General features: G+C 37.7%; 1 protein-coding gene across 1 annotated transcript in view; it reads right to left on the bottom strand.

Annotated features, from left to right (window-relative positions):
• Window positions 1-2323: 2323 nt before the first annotated feature.
• Window positions 2324-12126, bottom strand: part of LOC105465867 (negative regulator of P-body association) — a 147247-nt gene continuing 137444 nt past the window's right edge. The window contains exons 3-4 of the mRNA XM_071088761.1: window positions 8999-9157; window positions 2324-2571 (exon numbers count right to left, since the gene is read on the bottom strand). The gene's annotated coding sequence lies outside the window, so the exon portion shown is untranslated. The remainder of the gene's footprint in view (window positions 2572-8998; window positions 9158-12126) is intronic.

Raw genomic sequence — 12126 nt, forward strand, 5'->3', positions numbered from 1 at the left:
TTTTAAAAAATAGTAAGTATCCTACTGGGTATCAATTGCTATCTCTCTGTGATTTTGATTTGCATTTCCCTGATGACTTATAGTGTTGAGCATCTTCTCATGTGTAATTTGTGATTTGTATGTCTTCTTTACAGAAGAATCTATTCAGATCCTTTCATCATTATAAAATTGGTTTATTGTTTGTTTTATTATTTAGCCATAATTAGTATATTTCATTTTATTTTATTATTCTATTTTATTTTATTTTTTGAGATGGCATCTCGCCCTGTTGCCTAGGCTGGAGTGTGCATTGGTGCAATTTCGGCTCACTGCAACCTCTGCCTCCCGGGTTCAAGCAATCATCCCACCTCAGCCTCCTGAGTAGCTAAGATTACAGGCATGCACCACCACACCCGGCTAATTTTGTTTGTTTGTTTGTTTGTTTTTGTATTTTTAGTAAAGGTAGGGTTTCAGCATGTTGGCCAAGCTGGTCTCAAACTCCTGACCTCAAGTGATCTGCCCGCCTTGGCCTCCCAAAATGCTGGGATTACAACATAAGCCCCATGCCCAGCCTTATATATTTTAGATACAAGTCACTAATGAGACATATTGTATGCAAAAAATATTCTTGCTGTGGCTGTCTTTCAAATTTCTTTACTGTGTTCACTGAATCAAAAGTTTTTTTAAAAAATTTTAATTATGTCCAGTTTATCTATTTTTTCCTTTATTAACTTGTGCTTTTGGTGTAAGAACTAAAAATCCAATGCCTAATTCAAGGTCACAAAAATTTATTCTGTATTTCCTCCTAGGAGTTTTATAGTGTAACACTTATATTTGAGTCTTTGGCCTATTTCGAGTTAATTTTTGTATTTTGCATTTCTTTCTCTTTTTTTTTTTTTTTTTTTTTTTTTTTTTTTTTTTTTGCATGTGGATACCACGTTGTCCCAGGACAATTTGTTGAAAATAGTTATTTCCCCTTTTAATTGTCTTGCCTCCCTTGTTAGAAGTTAATTGGCTGCAAATTAACTTTTGTGAGGGCTTATGTCTGGACTTCGGATTCTATTTCATCGATCAATATTTATATCCTATGCCAGTACCACATAGACTTGTTTATTGTAGCTTTGTAATAAGTTTTAAAATTTGGTAATGTGACTCTTCAAACTTTGTATACTTCAAGATTGTTTTGGCTATTCTGGGTCCATTACATTTTCATATGAACTTTAGAATCAGGTTATAAATTTCTTCAAAGTAGACAACCTTATTTTTGATGAGGATTTCATTGAATATTTTGATTATTTTGAAGAGTGTCATCATCTTTATAATACTATGCCTTCTGATGCACAAAATGCCTTTCACCAGATGTCAGTTTAAAGAAGTCTGTGATTACTGTTTGTGATGTTCAGGCTGGCTCAAAAGTTTTAAAACTCTAATGTGTGATTAGTAATATTATACTATCTTTAAAATAATTGTCTATAATTTATTAAGTGTGCATAACATAACTCTAGAATATACGTAAATGTCACCATACCTCCATTTGTGATTTTTCAGATTCTTTAATTCTGACACTAGGGACTAATTTCAGAGGACTGTGTAAAATATTCAGGTTTCACAATCTCCCTAAATATTCATTTTATAATGTCAGCTTTAATTACTTATTTGAACAAATTGTATTATTATTTTATATTTTAATTTATAGGCCAAGTTTATCCGACATTTTCAGATATAATATATGCTTTTGAATCTGTTTATCTTTTATTACAATTCGGAGGTAGAAGTTTTATTTTTTATATCCCTGGTAATTATTATAGTCTATAAATTTTTTTCTATAACCCTCTAATTCCTGAAAAATTTATGAACTATATGAAATATTGAAAGCTGCTATCTAATGTTTTTCCAATTTACTTGTATTTTTTCACCATAATATTTATTACTGTTTTTAATTAGGATATTCTATCTGTTCAATACTAAGCATTTTAGAAGGAAAGTAGAAAATTATAAAAAAACAAGACCACTAACCATTTTAGTAAGAAAAAAATAGTTAAGATGTAAAATAATATGATGAGGATTAGCATAAAAAGATGTAGATTCCATGAAAAAATTGACAGCAAGGTAAAGAAAGTGTACTGGAAACTTAATTCTTTTCTTGGATTTGACCTTCCTCTCTTTTCTTGTATTTTTCACTGAAATAAATGAACAAATAGACATAAATAAATGAAAAAATGTAGGAAGAAGGTCATATTTCAACACCAATTTTAGTAAAGCTTTATATATATGGAGTTCTTATAAAATATTTACTTAAATTTCACAATTTACTACATGTAGTCATATAGATTTAACACAGCACTTAGAGACAAACTTTATTGGGGCCTTAATGGATTTATAGGAATATAAAGTTATACAACAAGAACTGGATGTCACCAAAAGAGCGCACTGGTTGGCTGCTGCAGGACCATCTCACAGGCATTATTTGCTTTGGTAAGTTCACCATGATCCAGGCCATGGCCTTAAATCGCAGAGGTCTTACAACCCGATCTTGCCCATGTCTTATAATTCATCGAAATTCAGGAAGTGAAATCATGCTTGTTCATAAGACTGAAAGATACAGAAAGAGAACAAAAGTTTATTGACTTATAATGAGAAATTCCATGATCATACAGGTCAGATATGTCTGTTGAGCAGAAAACACCCCACTTTCCCTATTAAGCAGGTTAAAGAGAATGCAAAATTATTCGATGAGTGCTTAATAAATATTAAATCAAAGGCATACAATGCTGATAACCTGCATCTTGTTGGTATCTAATGTATTTGAATGCAAAATAATTTATGTGTTAGGTGGACTAGATGTTTCTATTATCCTAGGCATATTTCTCCTCCAAAAAGTACAGGGATGTCTACTGCTGTTACTCGTGTTTTATTAGGCTTCCAAAACTGATCAGTCAGGCTTATTGTTCCCTCATAGCCCCTTGACAAACTGCTATATTCCTTGGAAATTTTATATTTATTTATTTACACAAATAATACATGAATAAATACATGAATAAAATCTAACTGTATATAATTCAAACAACATAGACAGAATTCTTCTTACTGCTGAACTTTTACCATTCCTCAGTCTTTCTCCTATTTCCATAAGAAAACATAGGTATCACTTCTTTCTAGACCTTTTTATTTCTATTTAAATGTACACATACATAGTATTTATAATTATATAATAATTTAGATTTGGAGTTTATAATATAAATTAGATCATCCTAGCATGCACTTCTGCAATTTGTTTTTATTTTTATAAATGTCTTAATAAATTTTTAATATAAAAATAGATCAGTCTCAATATTTCAATGGTTTCAAAATATTGCATTGTATTACAGTATAATTTTAAAATCATTCTGTTGAAAGATATTTAATATGATTGCAACATTTTTATTACAAACAATAAAGCCAATTTGTTCATCTATAGAATTATTTCCATATATTCTACAAATAAAACACAAGTCAAAACTTACAAACATTAAAATTATGATACAGATAAAATACTTTAGAAATGTATAATTTTATAGAGTATAGATATTTAACCAAATCCTTTCTAAAACTGAGAATTCTGGAGACTTTCGATTGTGGCAAATATGATGACCTAATATTAAAGTCAACTATATTTATTATTATTATTGGCCATATATTTTTTGTCTTCTATGAATTGCCTTTCTTTGACTATATTTCTATCAGGCTTTGTTTCTGTATTAACATAAAAAAGTGTATTATATATTCTAAGAATTAGTGACATCCATTAACTGTCTTTTAAATGGAACCATATTGTATATAGTCTTTAAGTTTACTTATGATGTTTTTCTTCATATAAAGTTTGCATGTTTTATAAAAGAAAATTGTATTTAGAAATATAATACAAAGGCATTAAAATGAGGAAAACAATATAAAATGTATAAAAGAGAAAATTAACAATTTCTTCCAGAAAAACAATTCTAAATCTGTGGAAGTTAAAAGATGTTAAAAGTATGGAATAAATGCCTAATAATTTTTTCCATAATCAATCAAAGACATATATACTTACCAACATGTAACTCTTTCTGTGTGTTGTTACACAAAATAAGTTTGTATTATACACATTACTCCAGACATGTTTTATTTATTTAATAATATCTCATAGTAACCACATAAACTTAAATATTTTTAAAATATCTGCACAAAATTCCACCAGATGGGTCCACCAAAACATAGTATTTCTCAAAATGAAGAGAACTGAGACAGTTTCCAATTGTTTTCACAACTATGCAAATATATTCTCAGCTGGTATAATAAAAAAGTTAAACAATTTGTGGATTACTATTTCAAATGTTGTAGTAAACAATTTTTCAAACACCAATCATAACAGGAGCGTGTTGTCATACTTTAAATTTCTACAAAAGATAAAGAAAATATGGCATATGTTTGATTTATTGTACCTTAATAGAATTATAAAAGTGAACAATTTTTTAAGAATTTAGTAGCCGGGCGCGGTGGCTCACGCCTGTAATCCTAGCACTTTGGGAGGCCGAGGCGGGCAGATCACAAGGTCAGGAGATCGAGACCACGGTGAAACCCCGTCTCTACTAAAAATACAAAAAAAAAAAAAAATTAGCCGGGGGCGGTTGTGGGCGCCTGTAGTCCCAGCTACTCGGGAGGCTAAGGCAGGAGAATGGCGTGAACCCAGGAGGCGGAGCTTGCAGTGAGCCGAGATCGCGCCACTGCACTCCAGCCTGGGCGACAGAGCGAGACTCCGTCTCAAAAAAAAAAAAAAAAATTTAGTAATCCAAAATTTCTTAGTCATGATTACCTCCTCATTTTGATGCAGAAAAATAAAATTTCATTTAAATGAATCTCTATAAAGGGTCATTGTATATGAATGATTTTAATAATCTTTGCAACATAGGTTTAAATCTCTTTACCAGATGCTATACTGTGTTTTGGTTTTAAATTAAGTGTTTTTAGCATTTTTATTAAAATATTTTCATTATCAAAGCATAATTTATTGATGATTTTCAAACTTTCCTGATTTCTCAGAAAGATCTATTTAAGCCAAGTCATATAATCTATAAAATCATGAATTTATATTAAAATGAGTTGATTTATCACTACTTTAAGAATAAATTTCTCAATGTAGTAAAAATTGTGTATAAGATAAGACAGAAATATAAAAAGTATTATAGAATGAGGTAAAGGTTAAATATATATTACAAAAATATATTCTCTATTAGCTATTAATGACACATAAAATATGACATTTCTTACTATCACATTTGATCAAATTAAAAAAAAAGAAATACCCCAAAATATGATCAAGAGTCTAAGGTGAACAGCAAAAGAAAAGATGTGGTTCGTCACTTGCAGTGGTTCACGCCTGCAATCCCAGCACTTTGGGAGGCCGAGGTGAGCAGATCACCAGGTGAAGAGATGGAGGCCATCCTGGCCAACATGGTGAAGCCCCATCTCTACTAAAAGTACAAAAAAATCAGCTGGACATGGTGGCATGCACCTGTAGTCCCAGCTACTCAGGAGCCTGACACAGGAGAATCGGTTGAACCTGGGAGGTAGAGGTTGCAGTGAGTCGAGGTCACACCACTGCACTCCAGCCTGGGCAATAGAGTGAGACTCCTTCTCAAAATAATAATAATAATAATAATGTGGTTCATAACTTGGGTCACTTAAACAATAAGCAAAAGAAAATTAAAACATACAATGCAAAAGAGAAATGATCTTTCCAAAATAACAACTTAATAATCCCTCATTGATACATAATCAACTTTAATAAAACTAAGTTCCTTAAATGCCCTGAAAAGCCATAAAAAAAAAGTTAGAGTAAAATAAATGGAGAAAAATATTTCATATAACACTCAATAAAGCCATTCAGTAACCACTAAAAAACAACTCAATAAAAAAAGACTCAAAAACCACGAAATTAAAAGAAGATAAAATATCACTATGAATCCACCACTGGGAAGAAAAATTCATCACCTAAAATGACTACCTTTGGTCCAGAAAAAATGATAGAAAGAAAATACAAAAATCGATTACAATCTGAAAGTACTAAATAAAATAGTAAAAGAAGAAATTGAAAAACACGAAAGAAAAAAAACTGAAACTGATACCAATTATGTTAAGATCAATGTAAAGCAGTGAACGTAAAAAAAGAAAAACAAAAAAGAAAGACAAAAGAATCAGACTGAGAAGAAGCAATGACAATGAACAGGAGTGGCAAAGAGACACCAGTGACATCCCCACGAGAAAACACACAACCAAGAAGCTTTGTGACAATGGGATCCTTTCTGAGTGTAAGTTTTTAAGCAGTTTGACCAAGGAAGCTCCAGTTTCACACCCACTGCTGGGGCCTATCTGATAACAGACTTCCTGCATTCATTCTCAAAGGAAGGCCCAAGTTACCCCATCAATGGCATGATGACCCAGTCTTGGAGACAGAAAAGCATGCCCATCGCAAGTGGTGATTCGGAGCCTGTATGGGAGAGTTTGTGGGCAGTCTTATGCCAGTGGTGGTGTGTTTACGTGCATGTCTGTGTGGGGGAACACTTGGGCCCACACCCTTGTGCCCCGTGTGAGGTTTCTTGTGTCTCTGCTTGTGTGTTTGTGGTTACGTTTCGGGGTGTGGAGTCCCTTCAGAGTGCATGTGTGTGTGTCTCTGTCTGTGGTCTGTGGGCGTCTGCCTGTATGAGTGAGAGTGGGCAAATGGGCACGTGGCAGAGACAGCCTGCCTGTACACACTGAAATGTGAATCGTTGTTGTGTTCACATGGCTGGACTGGAAAGAAAGGCAACAGGACACAACTTGCCAAGGCTCCCATTGGCTCAGGATTGGACATTTACAGAGTCCACAAGGAGAATGGGGACAAACAATGAGCCAAGAGGTACTGGAAAATTCATGAATTCACGATGATATTGAACTTAAAAGTAACACCTGGGTGGCTTTCTCTTTCTCTCTCTTTTTTTTTTTTTTTTTTAATACTTTAAGTTCTAGGGTACATGTGCACAACGTGTAGATTTGTTACATATGTATACATGTGCCATGTTGGTGTGCTGCACCCGTTAACTCGTCATTTACATTAGGTATATCTCCTAATGCTATCCCTCCCCCCTACCCCTACCCCACAACAGGCCTCGGTGTGTGATGTTCCCCACCCTGTGTCCAACTGTTCTCATTGTTCACCAGAGAAACTGAACTGGTGACTTTCATCTCTGCTCCTTTAAGAATGAAAGGGAAGCCTCCCTCCAGGCCTGGTGCTGCAAGGGGACACTCCCATCACCAATGAGCGGAAGAAGCAGCAGTCTGGATAGAATATTTGTCCCGCAGAGAGCTGAAAGTGAAAGGAAAAAGGAAGAAGAAGAACAAAGAAATAGAAGGAGAAAAAGAACAAGTGGCAGCTTCATGCCACCACAGCTGTCCTGAAGGATCTAGTTCAGGGGTGTATCACTGCATGATGACATACACAACAAGTGGCAAAGAAACACGAGTGACATCCAGGTGAAAAGACACACCACTGAAAAGCTTCTCATCGATGGGGTCCTTTCTGAGTGGGATCAAGGGCTCTGATCCACAAGTAGGCCTGCAGGAGCAAAAGAGAACAAAGGTGCAGGCAAAATCTTGCCCTTTGAATGTCATCAGCACACTTCAAGTGGCCACCAAGTCCCTAGTACACAAGCCAAGGTAGGGAAGGACCCTGGAAATGGGAGGAGAGATGAAAAGGGGGAGAAACCAGACCCCCCAAAAAAGAGGTAATCAGCCACCTATGGCAAATAGGGAGAGAGGGCAGAAAGAGGAGGGAGATTCTGATTATGCACTTGAGGGGTCAGACAGGGTCCATCTAATTTTCTTAGGAAAAGTAAGCAAGTTCTCCCTGGTGATGTGTCCATGCCCATTCAACCCTCCGCAAACCACAAGTGGACTAAAAGTAAAGACAGTGAAGATAAAAAAAAAAAGTGGGAGGCTGGCAAGATGGCGGAATAAGAACAGCTCCAGTCTGCAGCTCCCAGCGAGATCAACGCAGAAGATGGATGATTTCTGCATTTCAAACTGAGGTACCAGCTTCATCTCACTGGGACTGGTTGGACTGTGGGTGCAGCCTAAGGAGGGTGAGCCAAAGCAGGGTGGGGGTGTCACCTCACCAGGGAAGTGCAAGGCATCAGGGAATTCCCTCTTCTAGCCAAGGGAAGCCATTAGGGACTGTACCATGCACTCCAGCCCAGATACTGCACTTTTCCCATGGTCTTCACAACCCGCAGACCAGGAGATACACTCCGGTACCCATGCCACCAGGACCCTGGGTTTCCAGCACAAAACTGGATGGCCATTTGGGCAGACACCAAGCTAGCCACAGAAGTGGTTTTTTTTTTTCCATACCCCAGTGGCACCCAGAAGTCCAGTCAGACAAAACCATTCACTCCCCTGGAAAGGAGGCTGAAGCCAGGGGGCCAACTGGTCTGGCTCGGCGGGTCCCAACCCCATGGAACCCAGCAAGCTAAGATCTACTGGCTTGAAATTCTCGCTGCTAGCACACCAGTCTGAGTTTGACTTGGGATGCTGCAGCTTGGTGGGGGGAGGGGCATCTGCCATTGCTGAGGCTTAAGTAGGTGGTTTTACCCTCACAGTGTAAACAAAGCTGCCAGGAAGTTTGAACTGGGTGGAGCCCACCGCAGCTCAGCAAGGCCACTGCGGCCAACCTGCCTCTCCAGATTCCCTCCTCTCTGCACAGGGCATCTCTGAAAGAAAGGCAGCAGCCACAGTCAGGGACTTATAAATAAAACCCCACCTCCTTGGGACAGAGCACCTGGGGGAAGGGGCAGTTGGGGGTGCAGCTTCAGCAGACGTAAACATCCCTGCCTGGTACTTCTGACTAGAGCAGCAGATCTCCCACCACAACATTCAAGCTCTGATAACGGACAGACTGGCTCCTCAAGTGAGTCCCTGACACTCGTGTATCCTGACTGGGAGACACCTCCCAGCAGGGGCCGACAGATACCTCATACAGAAGAGCTCTGGCTGGCATCTGGCAGGTGTCCTTTTGTGACAAAGGTTCCAGAGGAAAGAACAGGCAGCAATCTTTGCTGGTCTGCAGCCTCCACTAGTGATACCCAGGCAAACAGGGTCTGGAGTGGACCTCCAGAAAATTCCAGCAGACCTGCAGCAGAGGGGCCAGATTGTTAGAAGAGAAACTAACAAACATAAAGGAATAGTATCAACATCAACAAAAAGGACATTCAATCAGAGACCTCAGCTGATGGTCACCAACTTCAAAGACCAAAGGTAGATAAATCCATGAGGACGGGGAGAAACCAGCACAAAAATGCTGAAAATTCCAAAAACCAGAACATTTCTTCTCCAAAGAATCACAACTCCTCGCCAGCAAAGGAACAAAACTGAGAATGATTTGGAAAAATTAACAGAAGTGGCTGGAAAAGGTGAGTAAGGCCGGGCACAGTGGCTCAAGCCTGTAATCCCAGCACTTTGGGAGGCCGAGACGGGTGGATCACGAGGTCAGGAGATCGAGACCATCCTGGCTAACACGGTGAAACCCCGTCTCTACTAAAAAATACAAAAAACTAGCCGGGTGAGGTGGTGGGAGCCTGTAGTCCCAGCTATCCGGGAGGCTGAGGCAGGAGAATGGCGTAAACCCGGGAGGCAGAGCTTGCAGTGAGCTGAGATCTGGTCACTGCACTCCAGCCTGGGCGACAGAGTGAGACTCCATCTCAAAAAAAAAAAAAAGAAAGAAAAGAAAAGGTGAGTACTAACAAACTCCTCCAAGCTAAAGGAACATGTTCTAACCCAATGCAAGGAAGTTAGTTTAGATGAAAAAAGATTACATGAATTGCTAACTAGAATAACCAGTTTAGAGAGGAAGATAAAGGACCTAATGGCACTGAAAAACACAGCACGAGAACTTTGTGAAGCATACACAGGTATAAATAGCTGAATCAATCAAGCAGAAGAAAGGATATCACAGATTGAAGATCAACTCAATGAAATAAAGCAAGAAGACAAAATTAGAGAAAAAAGAGACCAAAGAAATGAGCAAAGCCTCCAAGAAATATGGGACTATGTGAAAAGACCAAAACTTCATTTGATTTGTGCACCTGAAAGTGACGGGGAGAATGGAAGCAAGTTGGAAAAGATTCTTCACGATATTACCCAGGAGAACTTCCCCAACCTAACAAGGCAGGTGAACATTCATATTCAGAAAATACAGAAAACACCAAAAAGATACTCCTTGAGAAGAGCAACCCCAAGACACATAATCATCAGATTCACCAAGGTTGAAATGAAGGAAAAAATATTAAGGGCAGACAGAGAGAAAGGTTGGGTTAGCCACAAAGGGAAGACAATCAGAATAATAGCAGATCTCTCGGGAGAAATCCTACAAGCCAGAAAAGAGTGGGGCCAATATTCAACTTTCTTAAAGAAAAGAATTTTCAACCCAAAATTTCATATTCAGCCAAACTAAATTTCATAAGCAAAGGAGAAATAAAATCCTTTACAGACAAGCAAATGCTGAGAGATTTTGTCACCACCAGGCCTGCCTTACAAGAGCTCCTGAAGGAAGCACGAAACATGGAAAGGATCAACCAGTACCAGCCACTGCAAAACAATGTTAAATTGTAAAGACTATCAACATGCTGAAGAAACTGCATCAATTAACAGGCAAAATAACCAGCTAGCATCATAATGACAGGATTAAATGCACACACAATAATATTAACCTTAAATGAAAACGGGCTAAATGCCCCAAAGAAAAGACACAGACTGGCAAATTGGATAAAGAGTCAGGACCCATTGCTGTGCTGTATTCAGGAGACCCATCCCATGTGCAAAGACACACATAGGCTCAACATAAAGGGATGGAGGAATATTTATGAAGCAAATGGAAAGCAAAATAAAGCAGGGAAAAAAAGCAAAAAAAAGGCAATCCTAGTCTCTGATAAGACAGAGTTTACATGAGCAAAGATCAAAAGAGACAAAGAACGACATTACATAATGGTAAAGAAATCAATGCAACAAGAAGAGCTAACTATACTAAATATATGTGCACCCAATACAGGAGCACCAAGATTCATAAAGCAAGTTCTTAGAGACCTACAAAGAGACTTACACTCCCACACAAAAATAGTGGGAGACTTTAACACCCCACTGTCAGTATTAGACAGATCAATGAGAAAGAAAATTTACAAGGATATCCAGGACTTGAACTCAGCTCTGGACCAAGTGAACTTAATAGACATCTACAGAACTCTCCACCTCAAATCAATGGAATATACATTCTTCTCAGCAGCACATTGCACTTATTCTGAAACTGACCACACAGTTGGAAGTAAAACACTCCTCAGCAAATGCAAAACGGAAACTATAACAAACAATCTCAAAGACCACAGTGAATTAAATTATAACTCAGGATTAAGAAACTCACTCAAAACTGTACAACTACATGAAAACAGAACAATCTGCATCTGAATAACTACTTGGTAAATAATGAAATGAAAGCAGAAATAAAGATGTTCTTTGAACGAATGAAAGCAAAGACACAACGTACCAGAATCTCAGGGACACATTTAAAGCAGTGTGTAGAGGGAAATTTATAGCACTAAATGCCCACAAGAGAAAGCAGGAGAGATCTAAAATCAACACCATAACATCACATTTAAAAGAAACAGAGAAGCAGAAGCAAACAAATTCAAAATCTAGCAGAAGGCAAGAAATAACTAGGATCAGATCAGAACTGAAGAATACAGAGACAGGAAAAACCCGTCAAAAAATAATCAATGCATCCAAGAGCCGGTTTTTTGAAAAGATCAAAAAAATAGATAGACTGCTAGCCAGCCTAATGAAGAAAAGAGAGAAGAATCAAATAGATGCAATAAAATGATAAAGGGGATATCACCACTGATCCCACAGAAATACAAACTACCATCAGAGAATACAGACACCCTGCCCGACTCCCTTCTGCTTGAAGGTTCAACAATCTATGGACACCTGTTGGACCTGGCTGCTTTGATCCAAGCTTTTGTCTCTTCCCCAAGAAAGAGTGTGCTGCCTATTGACAAGTGTGCTGCGCACAAGCAGGCAGCCTGGTCTCCTTATGAGGCTTGTGCAAATTCA

This window comes from Macaca nemestrina, chromosome X, assembly GCF_043159975.1.
Source record: "Macaca nemestrina isolate mMacNem1 chromosome X, mMacNem.hap1, whole genome shotgun sequence".
NCBI classification, from domain to species: domain Eukaryota; kingdom Metazoa; phylum Chordata; class Mammalia; order Primates; family Cercopithecidae; genus Macaca; species Macaca nemestrina.